The 22196-nt window shown below is 39.9% G+C and overlaps 1 pseudogene; it reads right to left on the bottom strand.

Moving 5' to 3' along the window:
- Positions 1-1152: 1152 nt before the first annotated feature.
- LOC132115840 (uncharacterized) lies at positions 1153-4041 on the bottom strand (annotated as a pseudogene).
- Between the last annotated feature and the right edge of the window lie 18155 nt (positions 4042-22196).

Below are 22196 nucleotides of genomic sequence, written 5' to 3'. Positions count from 1 at the left end.
TATGTTGTTCGTGTATGTGCAACCAGTATGCTAAATTCCCACATTGGCTCAGCAGGGAATTACAGGTAAGATGCAGTGTGTATGTGCTGCGCTGACCAACAGGGACAGGTCACTTTGTCACATACACATATTTGTTATGTAGTGTTGACTCCTCATGTCATTTTTATTGTCAGTCAGTTTTATCTTTATGGTATTTTCAGTCCTTTGACATCAAAGTCTCATCCATTTTTCCCTAAGTTAATTTCATTCACAATAAATCTTGAATCACTTTCATGTATATTTGACCATGTTTTAATCTATTCCTGTACTAGTTTCAATTATTATGATTCTTGGATAACAACATTTCAAGTGTCTAGTTTAAAAAAAAACGAGAGTTATGAATATAGATCATAGGGTTTAAGAACTGCAGACAATTTTAAGTATGTCGTTTTTCAGAAAAAAAGATGCTCAAAAATAGGGGTGCAGGTTAAGTGGTAAAATCATCAGTATAAGGGAGATTTTCATTATCGGAACAAAGCAAGAAAATATTTTATAACCTTAATTTTTTTGTGTATCCAGTAATAGCAAAAAGCAGTTTGACAAAAGTAGTAGCCTAAATGACAAAGAATTTACTTCTGAAGCTTGAATATATGACTTTAGACAAAACAAACAAACAAACAAAAATAAATAAATAAATAAAACTAAAGTCAATAATTATGTTATTGTTCTGATCTTATGTCAAACTTTATTCAAGGCAAGCCAAGGTGAAGTTTATTTATATAACACATTTCATACACAATGGTAATTCAAAGTGCTTTACATCAAAGGAATGAAAATAATCATCAAAAATAATCACAATAATAAAAGCAAGGAATTTAAACATTTTTAAATGATTTAAAAAATAGCATTTAAATGAATGAAAACAGTTAAGAATAAAAATGATTATACATAGCGCAATGTACTAAGACGTGTTTTGAGTCTAGATTTAAATATGGCTACTAATTTGGCACATCTGATCTCTTCTAGAAGCTGATTCCAACTGTGGGTGGCATAATAGAACCACTTGAGAACCATTCAACCAATTATTTATCCGTTCAACAAGAGTCTTTTTGCAAGAGCTCATAAAAAGATGATGCATACAGAGTATTATATATATATTTGTGAAGAGTGTTTTAGGCATTAAGTAGGAAATACAGAACTCTGCAGTTTATGAGTACAGCATTAAAAAAGCTAAACATCATCGTCCCATTACCAGCATCTTGAGAAAGAAAACAAATGGGATGATGTACCTGTGCATGTAGATCACACAGAAATAGCAGGTGTATAAGAGGATGTCGGAGTTTGTGGTGAGTACATTTTCTTCAGTTGTTCCTTTACACTTTTATATTCTTTTTGCCACTGCTCCTTGGAGAGAGAGGAAGGACTGACCTCCAGAAAACTGTAGGCATCTTTGGATTGAAGCTTGAAGATGGCAGATGCTTTTTTACAGCCTGCACCAAAACTGCTCCAAGCCTGTGGAATTAAAACATTTCAAAAGTCATATTAGACTTTTGGATAAATCAGTGGTAACGGCTGGAAAAAAATTAGGCTGGAACACTCAAACATTGCTTCAGGTACAAGTAAAAATAAAATAAAATAGACCTTACTGGAAATGTGTTTGTAATTTTGTAAACAAATTTTACCCCTTCGGCTATTTTAATCGATTCTAGAAATTCATCTTTTAGGTCAGCTAGATCTTCAACAAGATCTTCTCCAACAAAGGTCTTTTGTTCCAGGTAGTCCAACATTTGACCAACGTTCTCCCAGAAGTTTTTCAGCTGAATCAGAATTCTCTGAATTTTTGACAAGCTACTTTGAACATCATTTAGATGGATGGGGTTGGGAATGGAATCTGCAGAGGCGAAATAAGAAACATGCTTCAACATGACACATATTCACTCCCTGTCTTAAACTAGACTTGAATCTTGCCACAGTCTCAATCATGATTTCTAATAAAAGAAAACAGACTCACTGTGGTCAAAATTGGCTTGGGCAAACTTCATCTGCCAATCAATGATCTGGAGCTGGAGGTGCCACTGCTTTTGTTTCAGAACAGTCTTATCAGCAATAAGGACTTTCAATTCAGCTTCAAGAGCCTTCATGGAGGCAACATTTTCAGGATCATGTAGAGCATCATAAATGTTTTGCACAAGTGGCCCAATGAATGGAACAATTGCAGCGAAGATTCCGAAACGTTTATTTATTTTGCTCATGGATCTGGCAAATTCTTGAATCTCCTGGATTTTGCAGTTCATCTTTTGCCGGGTGTTACCCAGCTCTTCAGTAGTACTTTCAAGATGCAATTTCAAATCAGTCAGAGTTTTTTCTGTCTGCATTGTCTCAGTGTTGTGTTCTTTAATCTTTTTATCGGTATCTAATTTTTCCTTGATAACATCACTGGTGGATGATACTACATCTTTGTTGTGTAAATCATACCTACACAAAGTTGAAAAAATGCTGAAGTCAAATAACATTTTATAGCAATGGGTTGGTGTGACTAGCTTCTAAGCAGTAGTGTAGTGGAGGGTATATGCAGGTATATGGCGTATATCCACTTCTTTATCAGTCGGCTTTCTAAATCCCCTCTGATGCGCATCATTCAGTAGTGTCCTGCATTAGCCAAAATCATGACGGTCTACCATGACTAGCTAATCAAGTCACATGTGAATAAATGCAAACATTCCCTAAACACACCCAGTAAAGACGGTCAGGATGCACCGGCTTCCCTTTAAATTTGATTGATGATTGCGCCCGCACCCGCCTCTCATCTCGACAAATCACGTGAATGCAAGCGGAGTCGGTCTAGAGCTTGAGTGCATGTCAGGGAGGCGTGCAGAATGATAAAATTATATTTAATTATTGACTAATTTGAATCAGTACATTATAACAAATACAGAGAAAACCCAACCGATTTAATTAGAGATTGATTAGAATCATGTCCAGAATTATTATTTTCAGCGTGTATTTGGCTTAAAAGCATGAGTGTTTTATAATGGACGCTGCTGAAGCCTGAAGGTGTTTAGCAAAAGTTACAATAAGTGAAAATGTGCAAATACTATTGGCCCATTTTGGGGTGAACTAAATATGCAAGACTAGTCTTACATGTCACGGCTTATAACACAGGCTGTTCATCCTTTGCTGGCTAAATAGGGGCATAAATTAAGAGTATACCACACTTCTCCAGGCACCACTACACCACTGCTTATAAGCTCATACGTTCACTTGATTACAGACATTTCATATAGAAAGATGAATTGCTCAAGGTATTTTGACACGTTTTCATGAGGAAAATGTTCTTACTTTTCCACTATCCTGTCCACTTCAGTGATAATTTCTTTGATCCAGACACGTGCTTTTGCCAGAAATTTGACTGCCAGAACTGCTTTGTTTTTCTCCACAGCTTTTGCCAACATGGGAAACAGCGACTGAACCAGGTTTTCACTTGTCAAAATACACTGTGCGAAGAAGAGACATGAGATCACGTATCTTAGACTTTTAAAAAAGACAGTGGTAACAAGAAAGAAATGCACATAAAATTACAAGAAGCATATCAAATCGTGTACAAACTCTTATTTTTTATATTTGACCTAAAATGTCAGTTAAAAAAGTGGCTCTCATTATGACACATTGTGTATTTAATTCCAATTATTTCAACTTTTTTTTCTAGAGATGAAAATACTTTTCTGAAATCAAGACAAAATCTGAATCAATACTTTCAACATAGTTGCATCAGAGGAGCCAAAAACAGCTGTGTTTCCACAGCCCGACTCCTGATGATCCTCTCCAGGTTGGGGAAGTTGGCCAGGCACAGGTAAGAAAGATGGTACAGAAGAGCAGTCTTTTTGGCAGCAGGGAGGAGCTCTTGTACAAATGTCGGGCTCCACTGGGACACAGACACTGGTGGAAAAACATTGCATATTTTTAAAGACTGAAAATGCCACGTCAATGGCTAGTATTGTTTTTAAATTTGTTGAAATAATGAAATGATAAAATAAGCTAATACTTGCTTTTGCTATCAGCCATCCTTAGTAGGTTTACACAATTTGTGCAATGCGTTCTCCTAAAGTGTACTAAAACAGGTCCACAGTTTTGTTTGGTTTAAAATATGTCTCAAAAAAATACAATATGAAACTGGAAGGATATCTGAAAATGACTATAAATATGTTAAGCGAAGATGACTTACCCTTGGTTTTAGAAAGTGATATGGTGAACAAGGTATCTGGTGTTTAAATACTAAACGTATCCCCACCCTGCCTCCTCCCTCAGAAAAAATGACTTTCATATAAACATAAGATCATTGAATTATACTGTGCTATCTGAAATTTAACTTCCATATATAGGGCAGCTGGAGTCATGGAGCTTTATATGGTTCATTTGTTCATTAAATGGTGTTGTTGGGGCAGAAGTTTCATATGATTGTCAACAGAGGTTTGCAAGAATCCCCTCTGAGATAAAACGAAATTATGTGCTGTATGACCATTAGAATCAACAAATGTGTGGTGTTCTGCATCTAATAAAGTAATTGTCTTGAGTCTCATTCTTTTCCCAATAGAATAAAGTCTTTATTTAATCTTCAGTGTTTCACTTTGACATGCAAGTTTTTTCTTCTTCTGTTGATCAGTATACAAAAACAGGAATAAATCTGCTGTTATTTAGTGTTGTAAAAAAATAATAATAATAATTAAATAAAACAATGTCCAATGGTGGAGAATACATTTTACACTGTATTCTGAGAAAGTGGTCTGGGTTATGGCTAATCATGAGCTCTCTTATCCTCCATAGACAGCAACGCAACTGCAATATTCCTAGGTCCAGAAACGTAGTAAGGACATCGTGACATCAGTGGCTCAACTTCAATTTTGCAAAGGAAAAATACATATATATATTCAACAACTCGTCTCCCCCGAATTATGTTTTCTGCCATTTTGGAGAGTACCCAGCAATGTAATCAGCACTGTTTATGTTCGGGGGGAAAGCACGCGCACGCAGAAGATGGTAACTCGGGGGAGAAGAATTGCTGACTAAAGTCTTTTTTTTTCTTTCTTTGCATACAATAAGTATTTTCGTAGCTTTGCAAAACTGAAGTTGAGCCACTGATGTCCTTACTATGTTTGTGGACCTGGGAATATTACAGTTGCATTGCTGTCTATGGAGGGTCAGAGAGCTCTCGGATTTATCTTAATTTGTGTTCTGAAGATGAACGAAGGTCTTATGGGTTTGGAACGACATGAGGTGAGTAATTAATGAGAGAATTCTCATTTTGGGGGGAACTAACCCTTTAAGAACCTAGGTGTGCTTTTTGATAGCAATCTTTCCTTTGAAAACCATGTTTGAAGAGACTATGCTGCCCTATGCCGAAGAGGAAATGCCCCTAAAATGGGTGTTTCAACAAGACAATGACCAACATCTTGGTTCCAGACAAAAAGTATAGGTTCCACTATATTTGAAATATGGAAATAAAAGTTATTTAAAAATATTTGCACTTTATTCACTTTCATTTTTCTATTGTTGTTTGGTCTTATAATTGTGTGGTTTCAAGGAATATTTGCTTTCATGAATAAGAAAATAAGAAGAGGTCTCAAGGTTTTTAACCTCACAGGACGATATAGTGAAGCAGTAATTTTCCATTGCTATTGGTTGTGTTACAATTAAACTTGTTGGATTTTCTGTTGGTCAGACGAAGCCTGAGCATTGAAACATACACAACTAATATTATTATATGTGTGGTGTTAGCGCAGTGGATAAGATGCATGCCTGTGGTGTGGGAGACCCGGGTTCGAATCCACTGTGAACCGCCAGTGTGTCCCTGAGCAGGACACTTAACCCCTAGTTGCTCCAGAGGCGTGCGACCTCTGACATATATAGCAATTGTAAGTCGCTTTGGATAAAAGCGTCAGATAAATGTAAATTATTCAACAAACTGCTCCTTTTTATGATCATCACTTTGTCTCCTGCTTCTGCTCTTCCCTGACTTTCTCAACTTCTTGGCTGACTAAAGACTGTTAATACAGATTGGCATACCAATTTGTGTGTACCAGACAAAAGAAAATATGCATTGTGAAAAGCACTGTGAAAATAAACTTGAATTGAATTTATGTAACTGTAATGCTGAATGGGCTGATGGACTTAATGAGAGTTGACCTTTATTTCTGTAGTTCTTTATACAATACAGATCATTTCAATGCAGCTTATCAATCAATCAATGATGGAAACTTCAAATATAAGACTAATTCAAATTCAGCTGCATCCAGCAGCTCTACACGAGACAATAGTGTCATTCAGCTCAATTCAGTGGAAAGTTCATCAGTGATGAACTGAGCTCGACCCAATGATAAGCAGCTGTACAGAAGGCAACAGTGTGGGCATGTAAAATATATAGTCTGATATGCGTGTATGAATCTTACCGCAGGCACTTGAACAGAAGGCAGCATTGTGGGCATAAGAATGATATATCAAAAAATAAACCCACTTTCAAAAGTTTTTTTTTTTTTATCAAATTTCCTATTATGTGTAAATATTTGTATGAACCAAAAAAAAAAAAAAAGATCTGACAGCTGAGACGTAAACAGAACAAAAAATAGCAGTTAGTATGGTGTGTCCAGCAGCTTCTTTACAGTTTTTTACAGACGCTAGGAACCATTTCTCAATACTTAGGTCACTTTTGCAAAACTCTTCACACAGTTCTCCTAACCAACTTTCAGCTTGGCAAAGCAGTTCATTTCCCATTAAAAATGCACTACAACTACCAAAACACTTTCTTCAGGTCTCAAATCAACTCATTCTTCCAGAACACTAGCAAAGGTCCGACAAACACACTTTGTCACCCACAAAACAATGACCTAAAAAACACTAACAACATGTAGCATTATACAATGTTTTCTTGTGTAAAACAAGGACACATCTCTGTTTATAAATCACTGCAATATATGTTACTGGAATGAATCGGACATGATGCACAATTCGTCAATATTTTAAGATGTTTATTTATTTTTATTTTTTTGCACTGAGTAATTCCAAAATACAAGAATTTGTATCCAAACCATCCACTGATACAGATACAACAGTAATGCTCATCTACTACAGTTTTTCTCATTTGCTAAGACACACTAAATGAAACTGGGATCCGCTTGATCTTCATCATCACATTATGAGCACAGCAGAAGTCTTCTCTTGTAAATGTTTTAACACTTTTTCATTTGTTTCACACATTTCTCACACCCTTTTTCAAAACAGTTACCACAGATCTCATTGAAAGGCCCCAAACTCTATTGGATTCACTGTGTTGAACAAAAGAAAAAAAATCTATTCACAGCTGATAGAAACTACTTGCATAATTATAAATCTCTATACCTGTGTGAAACTCATTTGCACAACTCTTCAATCAGCAATCAGTCCTCATCCATCTATAAAAGATGCCACCTCTGTGTTGCTGTTTGCGAGCATGGATCAAAGAGGCCATAGGCACGGAAGGAGAGTAAGAGGCCATGGCAGAGGGGCCCGAGGAAGAGGAGTTTGTATGCGTGGTGGAGGAGCTGCAGCAGCAAGAGGACAAAATCCAGCTCAAGTTTCAAATCAAATTCGGGCAACAATTATTGACCATGTCATCAATCATGGCTTGTCCTTTTGAAATGCTGGACAATGGGTCCAGCCCATTCTGAGTAGGAGCACTGTGGCATCTATTGTCAGGCTTTTTCGGAATGAGAACAGGTAGTTCACAGTGTTACTGTAATGTATACCACTGTGTGTTTCAGCTTTACTGTATTGCCCTGTTAGCAGAACAAACTGTTTCTACAGTAATGCAGATGTTTTATTGATCCCATTTATGTGACTGTCATACAGTAATGTCAATTGTGACATGCTTTTTGCTTTTACTTTAGAATCCACACATTGCCACACACTGGTGGCAGAGGAAAGATATGTTTAGTATTGAACAGGAGTCTGCCATTGTAGATATGGTAGTGGCAAACAATGCAATCAGACTGCGTGAAATCCAGGCAGCAGTAATTGCAGATCAGGGAGCATTTGGAAATATAAACAGTGTGAGTTTGGCAACTATAGATCGAGTCCTTAAACGAAACCATGTCAGAATGAAGCAGCTGTACAGAGTTCCATTTCAAAGAAACTCTGACATCGTAAAGGAGACACGATTCCAGTATGTGCATGTACAGAGTTTTTTTTTACCATAGTTACATGCGACTGGAATAATTTGCTTTATGAATTTGCTCTTTCTCTTAGAGAATAATGGAGCTTGATGCTGAAGGGGCACATCACAAATCCATTTTTGTGGATGAAGCCGGCTTCAACCTCTGTAAAGTGAGGCGACGCGGGAGGAACATCATTGGGCAGAGGGCCACTGTCACAGTGCCAGGTCAGAAGGGTGCCAATATCACCATGTGTGCTGCCATCTCCAATGATGGAGTCCTTTGCCACATACCAACTATTGGCCCATACAATACAGAACGCCTCATCACATTTCTTGATGCATTGAAAGAATTACTGATTCCACCCGAAGAGAGAGGGCTGTTGAGGCCTGGCATGACTCTGTATGTCATAATTTGGGACAATGTGGCTTTCCACCACTCTCGCCTTGTGAATGAATGGTTTGCAGCACAGACTCGTATTATGATACAATTCCTCCCTGCATACTCGCCTTTTCTGAACCCAATCGAGGAGTTCTTCTCTGCTTGGAGGAGGAAGGTGTATGATCACCGGCCATATGAGCAGATGCCCCTCCTGGAGGCAATGAATGCTGGTTGCCTGGCAATAGGTGCAGAGGACTGCCAGGGATGGATACGCCATGCAAGGAGGTATTTCCCTCGGTGCATTGCAAGGGAAAACATTCAATGCGATGTTGATGAGAACCTGTGGCATAATCGTCAAGAACGAATGGACTAAATGTGAAAGATAAAATGTGTATATATATATATATATTTTTTAAAGGTATTTCCACCCATAAGTTTCCTTCGGTATAGCTTTTTTTTTCCGGTATCCATTTGAGTTTGTAAAGTATCATGTTTCATATTGATGGCTGCATTTTGTATTTTGTTGTCCATTGTGAAATGATTGACTGAAAGAATAAATTAATTTGACCACAAGTTGTGGTGTTTGATGGAAATATTTGCTTATGTTGCATGTTTTGTGAGTATTAGAGCATTTTGCTAACAAAATGAGTCATTTTGGCCATTGAGCTTCAGTTTTATCCTGTGTGTTAACGGTTTTGAAAATGTGATGTCTGAGTGGGCAAATGTGTTTAAGCAATCGAGAAAAACTGTAAATGTCCAGTTGTTTTTATAGCATTTAATTTTAAGATTTAAAATATATTTCTTTAAAATATTACTGTAGAGATGAAGCTTTCTTATTGCTGTCTTATTCAGTTTTGTATTATGTTGTTGTTTTGAACATAAGTTTAACAGTTGTGAAAACAGTATGTAAGCATGTGTAAACTGGCCTGTACGTACAAAGAGTTTTGGCAGTTGTTGTGTCCAGAGGTGGAAAGAGTACAAAAATATTCTACTCAAGTAAAAGTACCATTACATTAATGAAATTTTACTTAAGTACAAGTAAAAGTACCAGTCTAAAAATCAACTCAAGTAAAAAGTAGCTCATTTAAAATTTACTCAGAGTAAAAATTACTTAGTTACATTTTAACAGTGGGAGGGAGTCAAAATGGGACAGACCAAGGGTGTCAAACTCAGTTCCTGGAGGGCCACAGTCCTGCACAGTTTAGATTTAACCCTAATTAAACACACCTGATCCAGCTAATCTAATCATTTAGGTTTATTTGAAAACTACATGATATGTGTGCTGGAGCAGGGTTAGAACTAAACTCTGCAGGGCTACGGCCCTCCAGGAACTGAGTTTGACACCCCTGGGATAGGTCTCTTAATCTCAAACTAGTTGTTTTTAATTAAAGGAATCAGTTATTTAGAATAATAAAACATTTGGGCTGTTTTCAGGCAAATCAGTATCAACAAACTCATCTTTTAATGCAGAGGAAATGCAGAAGATTCATTGGAAGTGGCATTTAGATGTATTACACTGTTTAGTGCAGGACAAGAATGCATTTAACCTGCAGTTACAAATGCATGAATAATGTTTTGATATACAAGACATAAAATGTTGAATACTCATTTGAAATGATAAGAAATTAATTATTTAAAAAAATCAAAAGATACTTTAAATGTGAAATTAAAATGGCCAGTATGTGTCAGCAAGTCACTGTTAATAAGTGAGTCATTGCGATTGAACCGAATCATTTAAACGGTTGATTCATTCAGGAACGAAACACTGTCACATTGCTCAGAGACGCAAAACTGTGCTTTGGTGGCTGTGTTTGGAATTATTTTCTGTTGTAGAAATAGAGCTAAAAAAAGGCAATATGGTGTCTAAAACGCAAGTCTCTTAATTAACTTGTTTACTGAACTGTTATATATATGTATGCATGTATATATTCATGATGATTTTTGGAGGAAAAGATGGCCTTTGTGTGATTTTGATTTAATATATGAAATTATATAAATATGTGAATTTTCTGCCCCTATATCTTTAATTTTGTGATCATGCTAAATGCATTTTAGGAGACTGAATCACACAGTGAAAGAACGCACTATAAATGCGCGCACATCATTAAAACAAAAAATATGATATTATCGCAGACGATATAAATAGCACACTCCTCACCACTGTCTTTTTGGCTAATTTGTGCAAAACCTCTTGCTAAAATGTCAAAGCTTCATTTTAACCACCAATGCAACGATGCAATTATTTAGCTTACCTCTTCATTCTTGCGAAGGGTTGATGTCTTATCGAGATTTTATAAACTGCTAGTTTGGTCTTCCTAGGCAAGTACAGCATACACAGCATAATAGAGCATACATATGGCCAGGGGTTCACTTCATTTCCTTCGAGTTCAACTTCAGAATATGACGGGGTTTCGTTTTCAGCGGTGTCTGCACCACTAACGCCTGTTTTGTCCGTCTGCATCTTTCTCGTGATTTTAGCGCAAGTTTGCCCTCCTGCCCATTATTTACTGCCGTAGTTTCCAGGGAGCGATTTTTTTTTTTTTTTACTCAGTAATTAATGTGTTTTGAAATGTAGCGAAGTACAATACTTTAAACAAAATATACTTAAGTAAAAGTAAAATTACAGTGTAATGATAATAAACCTTTGTATTCATCCGGAAGAAGAAGGCGGGAACCGGCGCACAATCAACAGAAAACTTTAATGATCAAAATAAACACAAAACAGCGCACCAGCCCCTCACGGACGACTGGTGCGCATAAAATAAAACCCAAAACACAACTAAAAGCCCAGGCCTGGTCCTCTCTCGTCCTTCACTGTCGTCGCTCCAGTTTTATATCCTTCCATCTCCTCCATGGGCCTCGAGACCGGTGGGACGAACAGGTGTAGTTCATCTCCAATCACTCCCCCGGCCTCGCTCCCATGTCCCTCGGCCCCGCCCCACTCGTCACATACCCCCATCGCCCCTCGCAGGCCGGGGGGTACTCCCGAGACTGCGCTCTACTCCCCCCCCCCCCCTCCTTCCGGGGGGGCCGCTCCCGGGGACCTGCGGGACCTGCAGGACAGGCGAGGCGAGAGAAAAGGAGATGGAAGGAGGAGCGACAGAGATGAGAGAGGGGAGAGAGGAAAAAAAAAAAAAAAAAAAAAAAATTCCGGTTCCCAGGCGCACCGCTGCTCGGCCCTCCACCCGCTGGGCGATCTCCTCCGCGGTGCCTGGCGGTGGCACTGGACGGCCCTCGGCGGACGGCACGACACTCCTCCGCCGCCCGGTGGACGGCGACGGCTCCTCCGGTTTTGGGCAGCCGGCAGGAGTCCCCCGTTCCCTGCTCCTCCCCGTTCCGGCGGATGGCAGCAGGCTCTGGCCACCTGGCGAACGGCGCCGACTCCTCCGCTCCCTCACGGACGGCAGCCGTCTCTCCACATCGTGGGCGGCCGGTAGCGAGCTCGCCCGTCCCCGGCAACTCGCTCCAGCCCACCGCCTCGAGCGTCCATGGCGGCACACTCCTCGCCAGCTCGATGGCACCGCGGATTCACCACAGCGGCGAGGGATCTTCAGCAGCGCGTCCCTCCTTCTCCCGGGCTTCGGCACCACTGTAACGATAAAACCTTCATATTCATCCGGAAGAAGGAGGCGGGAACCGGCGGACAATCAAAAACATTTTAATACAAAATAAACACAAAACAGCGCACCAGCCCCTCACGGACGACTGGTGCGCATAAAATAAAACCCAAAACACAACTAAAAGCCCAGGCCTGGTCCTCTCTCGTCCTTCACTGTCGTCGCTCCAGTTTTATATCCTTCCATCTCCTCCATGGGCCTCGAGACCGGTGGGACGAACAGGTGTAGTTCATCTCCAATCACTCCCCCGGCCTCGCTCCCATGTCCCTCGGCCCCGCCCCACTCGTCACATACCCCCATCGCCCCTCGCAGGCCGGGGGGTACTCCCGAGACTGCGCTCTACTCCCCCCCCCCCCTCCCTCCGGGGGGGCCGCTCCCGGGGACCTGCGGGAACCTGGGGGTAGGACAGGCGAGGCGAGAGAAAAGGAGATGGAAGGAGGAGCGACAGAGACGAGAGAGGGGAGAGAGGAAAAAAAAAAAAAAAAATTCCGGTTCCCAGACGCACCGCTGCTCGGCCCTCCACCCGCTGGGCGATCTCCTCCGCGGTGCCTGGCGGTGGCACTGGACGGCCCTCGGCGGACGGCACGACACTCCTCCGCCGCCCGGTGGACGGCGGCGGCTCCTCCGGTTTTGGGCAGCCGGCAGGAGTCCCCCGTTCCCTGCTCCTCCCCGTTCCGGCGGATGGCAGCAGGCTCTGGCCACCTGGCGAACGGCGCCGACTCCTCCGCTCCCTCACGGACGGCAGCCGTCTCTCCACATCGTGGGCGGCCGGTAGCGAGCTCGCCCGTCCCCGGCAACTCGCTCCAGTCCACCGCCTCGAGCGTCCATGGCGGCACACTCCTCGCCAGCTCGATGGCACCGCGGATTCACCACAGCGGCGAGGGATCTTCAGCAGCGCGTCCCTCCTTCTCCCGGGCTTCGGCACCACTGTAACGATAAAACCTTCATATTCATCCGGAAGAAGGAGGCGGGAACCGGCGGACAATCAAAAACATTTTAATAACAAAATAAACACAAAACAGCGCACCAGCCCCTCACGGACGACTGGTGCGCATAAAATAAAACCCAAAACACAACTAAAAGCCCAGGCCTGGTCCTCTCTCGTCCTTCACTGTCGTCGCTCCAGTTTTATATCCTTCCATCTCCTCCATGGGCCTCGAGACCGGTGGGACGAACAGGTGTAGTTCATCTCCAATCACTCCCCCGGCCTCGCTCCCATGTCCCTCGGCCCCGCCCCACTCGTCACATACAGATTTAAAAAATTACTTTAAAAAGTATTAGTACACAAAAAAGCTACTCAATTACAGTAACGCGAGTAAATGTAATTCGTTACTTTCCACCTCTGGTTGTGTCTGAGTGAGAGAAGAATTCATGAAATTTGAGAGATGTAGTCATTGAATGCATCTTGTGCCAAAGCAATGATAATCGATCCTCTTTACTTTAAACGACTTTAAACGATCCTCAGTTTAGCCCAAATAGACTTCTGTTGTGCTCACTGTGTGAAGAGTTTTGCAAAAGTGACCTAAGTGTTGAGAAATGTGTCCTAGCGTCTGTAAAAAACTGTAATTACTACAGTGTTAATTGACTTATGCATTTTAATGGACTGAGAAAGATTTGCCAGCTCTTGCTGTGAGATGTTACTCCACATCTCCAACAAGGCACTTGTAAGTTCTTGGACATGTTTCGAGGGACACATGCACACTGGCACAAATTTCCCCACAATACACAGACTGCGAGAGGGGACTGCTTGCCAAACGAAGGCCCATGTCTAAATATGCCTGTCACAAACTACAATATGACTAAAAAGAAAAGAAAGAAAGAACATTTTCTGGATTTTTGATTGAGTTGTTGCCTCTATAGGTTTCAGTGGGAAGATCTTGGGATTTTCAATAATGCTGATCAAGAATAACTTTATCATTTTGTAACGTGGTAGCCGATGAGACGTGCGGATCCATGTGCGAGCTTTTATTAGACAGAGACGTGGTCATAACAGGCATGGGTCAAACCCTGGCAAACAGGTATATAGAGGGCAAGACACAAGAATAATCCTTCGGCAAGCGTGGGTCTTCGATGAGCGAACAACACCAGAGGGCTAAGCAAGAGGGGTAATCCAGTATCCAGAGCAAAACATGAGTAACAGGGCAAGGCAAGGAAAAGACTAAACTATGAAAACTAGAAACTGAGATAAGACTAAGGATGGCTGAAGCGAAACAGTCGTTCCAAAGCTTTGCGAGATCCCGAAGCGCAGATGTGTCGAAACACTGACCCGAAGCGTGATTCGAAACACCCATGTCACGTGACTATGACCAAACGAAGCCTCGAAGTGTTTTTACTAATTGTTTCATCAGGTGTGGTCCGCCGAATCAGCGTTTGATTGGAACGGTCGGGAACAGACCACACAATCGCACATCTGTATAAAAGTGAAATAAACGCATTTTGACCTCGTGGGTTTTTGTGAGAGGAGTTTGACTTTGAGATAGCGGATTTTTGGTGATATAGTGACATTTGATTAGTTATAGGCAATTTAGACTTACATTTAAATTTACACAACACATTGACTGAGAGGCTAGAGACAGACAGAGTATACATATAATGACACATTAATAGATACATAGATATAAATATATATAGACAGCTAGATTAATAGATAGATACATATATAGATAGATTACAGATACATATATAAATACATATATTATAGATAGATACATATATAGATACATAGATTATAGATACATATCTAGATACATAGATCGATTCATATATAGATAGATAGATTTGGATAGATAGATAAAATGGAAGCTCCCCAGAAGAGATGCCGTACATCTGTGGTGTGGGAGCATTTCCATCTAGAAACCCCAAATAAAGTGAGATGTGTGTATTGTGATCGGCAGCTAGCCTACTGCAACAATACATCATCCATGATGCGCCATTTGAGGAGCACTCATCCTGTCATTTTGCAGGGTGCAGAGGATGGCATTCCCCCTGTACCTAGGCCTGCTACTGACACTGCTGGGCCATCTAAGCAAGGTATGCATTGTTTGGGATATAATTATAATTGAAATATAATTACAACCTTTTGGGACACTGTTTATAAAGTTTATAAGTTATATAAAGCACTGATTATAAACACTGGAAGGTTTCCAAATAATGAACCAGTAGGCTATACTTTTAATAGATGTGCACTAATTGAAGCTGTATTTTTCCAATGTATTTGTCTGAAAGTATGTTTTGTCTTCTCTTTTAAAAGTCAGACAGAGGGAATTGGATGAGGCTCTTATAAACATGGTGGTGAAGGATCTGCAGCCCTTCACCATCGTGGACGATGAGGGATTCAGGGCATTTGTGAACAAGCTTGATCCAAGCTATGTCCTCCCATCCCGGAAGGTGCTTAAAATAATGGTCAGCGAAAAGTACAACAAAGCCAAGGAGAAGACAATGGAGGACCTACAAAAGGCAGAATTTGTTAGCCTTACAGCTGACATGTGGTCCTCCATTAATATGGATGGATATCTTGGTGTGACTTGCCATTACATAACACCAGAGGCAAAAATGGCAACTGTTGTACTGGGTGTAAGGAGGTTTTACCAAACCCACACAGCCCAGCATCTCATGGAGGCTAAAGCCTTGCTAATGGCTGAGTGGGGAATAACCTCCAAAGTTCAGTGCATGGTGACTGACAATGCATCTAACATGATCCTAAGTGCCCAGCTACTCCACCTTCGCCATGTCCCATGTTTTGCTCATACTTTAAATTTGATTGTGAAAAAGGCACTAGATCAAACCCCAGTCATCAATGAAATACGCCAGAAGGCCAGAAAGATAGTGGGGTTGTTCAGATCCAGCTGCAAAGCAAAGGACAAGCTTGTGGAGATGCAGAGCTTGATGGGAAGACCAACTCTGAAACTGATACAGGAGGTTGACACGAGATGGAACAGCACATTTGACATGCTACAGCGCTTGTATGACCAACGTGAACCAGTGGCTGCTGCACTTTCCAACTTAAACAATGATACTGCTCCCCTGACAAGTATTGATTATGACATTATTCAACAATCATTGTCAATACTGCAACCATTCAAACTCGCAACAACAGAGATGTCAGAGGAAAAGAGAGTGTCTGCTTCAAAGCTTATACCACTGTACAGGATGTTGCAGCACAAGCTTGCACAGAAAAAAGGAAATGCAACGCAGGAATCAACTGTTCAATTAGGTAGGCCACAATGACCATACTACCCATGTGATTGGCCATAACTATCATATTATTGTCATTATTATAAATATGTGTTTCTCCTGTTTTGGCTCATAGGCTCACATCTGCAAGAAGGTCTGCACTCCAGATGTGGAGGTTATGAGAGTTTTAGAGCCTTGGCACTGGCTAAACTGCTGGACCCAAGGTTCAAAAATGTGGCATTTGGAAATGCTGCCAAAGCCCAGGAAGCTGAAAAGCATATCACACTGGAGTGTGCTTCACTGATGCGTTCAAACACAAATCCTGGTGAGCAGTTTCAGTCTGTGTTATGTTATGTAATCTGAATCATGTAATATAATATATCCTTCATATATGCCGTCAGTTTAGGATTTGTTACTAATTGCGGTTTTCATTTTTATTCAGAGCCAGAAATGTCAACATCACACCCATCATCATCATCATCACCATCAACATCAACATCAACACCAGTAGAAACACAGGACAGTTTATGGGAACTTTTTGATACTCGCATCCATCAAACCAAGATGATACACAATGCTACAGCTGATGCCACAGTGGAAGTGAAAAAATACATCAACGATGCGTATTTGCCCAGAACTCATGATCCACTAACTTACTGGAAAGAGAGAGCAGTAATCTTTCCTCATTTGTATGTCCTTGCAAAAAATATCTTTGTATGCCAGCAACAAGTGTCCCTTGTGAGAGAATTTTTTCAAAGGCTGGAGAAATTATCTGTAAAAAAAGAAGTAGGCTAAGTCCTTCCACAGCAGATAAATTAATATTTTTGAATAAAAATCTCTAAAAAAGTGAGACATTGTGGCTTGATTTCTTTTATTAATATTCATTTTTCATGACCAAAATAACATTATGCACAGTGAGGAGCCTATAGGTTACAAGCTTCACATATTAGAACATTATAATAATAAAAAAACAACACATTTTTTTAATGGCTCGTCAAGGTTGTTTCAGATCAACACCTGCAAGTGACCACTAGGTGTCACCGTTGAGACGGGTGTCGGATTGATTCGAAGCCTCGAAACAATATGGCACATTTGGTTCAACTGTTTCATTGGTTCACGAGGCCTCGATTTTGCCATCACTAGATAAGACTATGGAAACTAGAAACCGAGACAAGAAAACTAGAAACTAAGAAAAGACTAAGAGAACTAACACGGAAAGGCTTTTGTATCACAGCTATCACTAGGAGAGGGATATACACAGAACAATACTCGGCCATGTGAGAGGAAGTCCAATGCTTATAAAGCGTGTCTGATGATTGTGCCCTGTGTGTGTGTGTGATTGGTCTCAGGTGCATGGTGTGATTGATATCAGGTGAACTTGTGATTGGTGGAATGGAGCATGGGAAATGTAGTCCAGGGTGTACTGTGTAGTGTGAGAGTCTCTGTGGTGGATGATGAGCTCTGGTGGTGAATTAACGGAAGTTCATTGACCGGATCTTGACACATTTATGATAAAGTGTACAGAGAAATCTGCATGAGTCACAGCCTTTTTTTGATCATGGATGTAAATTTTGTTCTGTATCAACAAGATAATTTTCAGGCCTTTTTCACCAATGTCAGCAGGCACCATCTTATTCAAAGCCAGTCAAAACAGAACTATGCTGCTAAAAGAAAGTGGGTACACATCAAATCATGAATAAACTATTTAAATTCAATTCAATTCAAGTGTATATGTATAGCGCTTTTCACGATACAAATCGTTGCAAAGCAACTTTTAAAAAAAAAAAGTGGTTTCTACAATATTTAGTAGTAGCTTATCAGTGGTTACTAAATGTACATATGGCAGAAATGTACAGAAAAATCAATCAAACAGACGATGAACACCAATAACAGCAATTATTATATGTTGCTCTTCTCAGGTGTTCTGGATCCAGACTGAAGCTTGTGTAAAAAGAGAAACAAATAGAGACTTAATTATCTAAACTTCTAAATGATCTAAGCTAACAAAGTGTGTTAAAAATGTAAAAGATTGGATGTCTAATAATTGTCTCCTACTAAATTCGGATAAGACAGAGATATTATTTATTGGACCAAAAAACAGTACACAAAATCTCTTGGATTACAGTTTGAAACTAGACGGATGTACTGTTACTTCCTCTACAGTCAGAAATCTGGGTGTTATATTAGACAGCAATTTGTCTTTTGAAAATCATATTTCCAATGTTACAAAAACTGCATTCTTCCATCTTAGAAACATTGCCAAGCTACGAAACATGTTATCTGTTTCTGATGCAGAAAAGCTAGTTCATGCTTTCATGACCTCTAGACTGGACTATTGTAATGCACTTCTAGGTGGTTGTCCTGCTTCTTCAATAAACAAGCTACAGGTCGTCCAAAATGCAGCAGCTAGAGTCCTTACCAGGTCAAGAAAATATGATCATATTAACAAAATTTTACAGTCTCTGCACTGGCTACCTATTAAGTTCCGTATCAGTTACAAATTATCATTACTTACCTATAAGGCCCTAAATGGTTTAGCTCCTGCGTACCTAACTAGCCTTCTACCACGCTACAACCCATCACGCACCCTAAGGTCACAAAACGCTGGACTTTTGGTAGTTCCTAGGATAGCAAAGTCCACTAAAGGAGGTAGAGCTTTTTCACATTTGGCTCCCAAACTCTGGAATAGCCTTCCTGATAATGTTCGGGGTTCAGACACACTCTCTCTGTTTAAATCTAGAATAAAAACACATCTCTTTGGCCAAGCATTCGAATAATGTATCTCTTAATCTTGTACTGCAGTTATATCTGATCAAATGCACATTATTATTCTTTAGCTTGGGTTGAACAAATTAATTTTACTTGGCTGGATCAGCAGCTATGCTAATAATGTCTCTATTTGTTTTTCTGTTTCTTCTGGGATTTACATCCCATGGTAACTAGGATCGGGCCCCTCTGCCATGGCCTCTTACTCTCCTTCCGTGCCTATGGCCTCTTTGATCCATGCTCGCAAACAGCAACACAGAGGTGGCATCTTTTATAGATGGATGAGGACTGATTGCTGATTGAAGAGTTGTGCAAATGAGTTTCACACAGGTATAGAGATTTATAATTATGCAAGTAGTTTCTATCAGCTGTGAATAGATTTTTTTTCTTTTGTTCAACACAGTGAATCCAATAGAGTTTGGGGCCTTTCAATGAGATCTGTGGTAACTGTTTTGAAAAAGGGTGTGAAAAATGTGTGAAACAAATGAAAAAGTGTTAAAACATTTACAAGAGAAGACTTCTGCTGTGCTCATAATGTGATGATGAAGATCAAGCGGATCCCAGTTTCATTTAGTGTGTCTTAGCAAATGAGAAAAACTGTAGTAGATGAGCATTACTGTTGTATCTGTATCAGTGGATGGTTTGGATACAAATTCTTGTATTTTGGAATTACTCAGTGCAAAAAAATAAAAATAAATAAACATCTTAAAATATTGACGAATTGTGCATCATGTCCGATTCATTCCAGTAACATATATTGCAGTGATTTATAAACAGAGATGTGTCCTTGTTTTACACAAGAAAACATTGTATAATGCTACATGTTGTTAGTGTTTTTTAGGTCATTGTTTTGTGGGTGACAAAGTGTGTTTGTCGGACCTTTGCTAGTGTTCTGGAAGAATGAGTTGATTTGAGACCTGAAGAAAGTGTTTTGGTAGTTGTAGTGCATTTTTAATGGGAAATGAACTGCTTTGCCAAGCTGAAAGTTGGTTAGGAGAACTGTGTGAAGAGTTTTGCAAAAGTGACCTAAGTATTGAGAAATGGTTCCTAGCGTCTGTAAAAAACTGTAAAGAAGCTGCTGGACACACCATACTAACTGCTATTTTTTGTTCTGTTTACGTCTCAGCTGTCAGATCTTTTTTTTTTTTTTTGGTTCATACAAATATTTACACATAATAGGAAATTTGATAAAAAAAAAAAAACTTTTGAAAGTGGGTTTATTTTTTGATATATCATTCTTATGCCCACAATGCTGCCTTCTGTTCAAGTGCCTGCGGTAAGATTCATACACGCATATCAGACTATATATTTTACATGCCCACACTGTTGCCTTCTGTACAGCTGCTTATCATTGGGTCGAGCTCAGTTCATCACTGATGAACTTTCCACTGAATTGAGCTGAATGACACTATTGTCTCGTGTAGAGCTGCTGGATGCAGCTGAATTTGAATTAGTCTTATATTTGAAGTTTCCATCATTGATTGATTGATAAGCTGCATTGAAATGATCTGTATTGTATAAAGAACTACAGAAATAAAGGTCAACTCTCATTAAGTCCATCAGCCCATTCAGCATTACAGTTACATAAATTCAATTCAAGTTTATTTTCACAGTGCTTTTCACAATGCATATTTTCTTTTGTCTGGTACACACAAATTGGTATGCCAATCTGTATTAACAGTCTTTAGTCAGCCAAGAAGTTGAGAAAGTCAGGGAAGAGCAGAAGCAGGAGACAAAGTGATGATCATAAAAAGGAGCAGTTTGTTGAATAATTTACATTTATCTGACGCTTTTATCCAAAGCGACTTACAATTGCTATATATGTCAGAGGTCGCACGCCTCTGGAGCAACTAGGGGTTAAGTGTCCTGCTCAGGGACACACTGGCGGTTCACAGTGGATTCGAACCCGGGTCTCCCACACCACAGGCATGCATCTTATCCACTGCGCTAACACCACACATATAATAATATTAGTTGTGTATGTTTCAATGCTCAGGCTTCGTCTGACCAACAGAAAATCCAACAAGTTTAATTGTAACACAACCAATAGCAATGGAAAATTACTGCTTCACTATATCGTCCTGTGAGGTTAAAAACCTTGAGACCTCTTCTTATTTTCTTATTCATGAAAGCAAATATTCCTTGAAACCACACAATTATAAGACCAAACAACAATAGAAAAATGAAAGTGAATAAAGTGCAAATATTTTTAAATAACTTTTATTTCCATATTTCAAATATAGTGGAACCTATACTTTTTGTCTGGAACCAAGATGTTGGTCATTGTCTTGTTGAAACACCCATTTTAGGGGCATTTCCTCTTCGGCATAGGGCAGCATAGTCTCTTCAAACATGGTTTTCAAAGGAAAGATTGCTATCAAAAAGCACACCTAGGTTCTTAAAGGGTTAGTTCCCCCCAAAATGAGAATTCTCTCATTAATTACTCACCTCATGTCGTTCCAAACCCATAAGACCTTCGTTCATCTTCAGAACACAAATTAAGATAAATCCGAGAGCTCTCTGACCCTCCATAGACAGCAATGCAACTGTAATATTCCCAGGTCCACAAACATAGTAAGGACATCAGTGGCTCAACTTCAGTTTTGCAAAGCTACGAAAATACTTATTGTATGCAAAGAAAGAAAAAAAAAGACTTTAGTCAGCAATTCTTCTCCCCCGAGTTACCATCTTCTGCGTGCGCGTGCTTTCCCCCCGAACATAAACAGTGCTGATTACATTGCTGGGTACTCTCCAAAATGGCAGAAAACATAATTCGGGGGAGAAGAGTTGTTGAATATATATATGTATTTTTCCTTTGCAAAATTGAAGTTGAGCCACTGATGTCACGATGTCCTTACTACGTTTCTGGACCTAGGAATATTGCAGTTGCGTTGCTGTCTATGGAGGATAAGAGAGCTCATGATTAGCCATAACCCAGACCACTTTCTCAGAATACAGTGTAAAATGTATTCTCCACCATTGGACATTGTTTTATTTAATTATTAGTATTATTTTTTTACAACACTAAATAACAGCAGATTTATTCCTGTTTTTGTATACTGATCAACAGAAGAAGAAAAAACTTGCATGTCAAAGTGAA

Source organism: Carassius carassius, chromosome 35 (genome assembly GCF_963082965.1).
Source record: "Carassius carassius chromosome 35, fCarCar2.1, whole genome shotgun sequence".
NCBI lineage: Eukaryota > Metazoa > Chordata > Actinopteri > Cypriniformes > Cyprinidae > Carassius > Carassius carassius.
The sequence above is the reverse complement of the archived record's forward strand: the minus strand, read 5'-3'. Positions and strand labels throughout refer to the sequence as shown.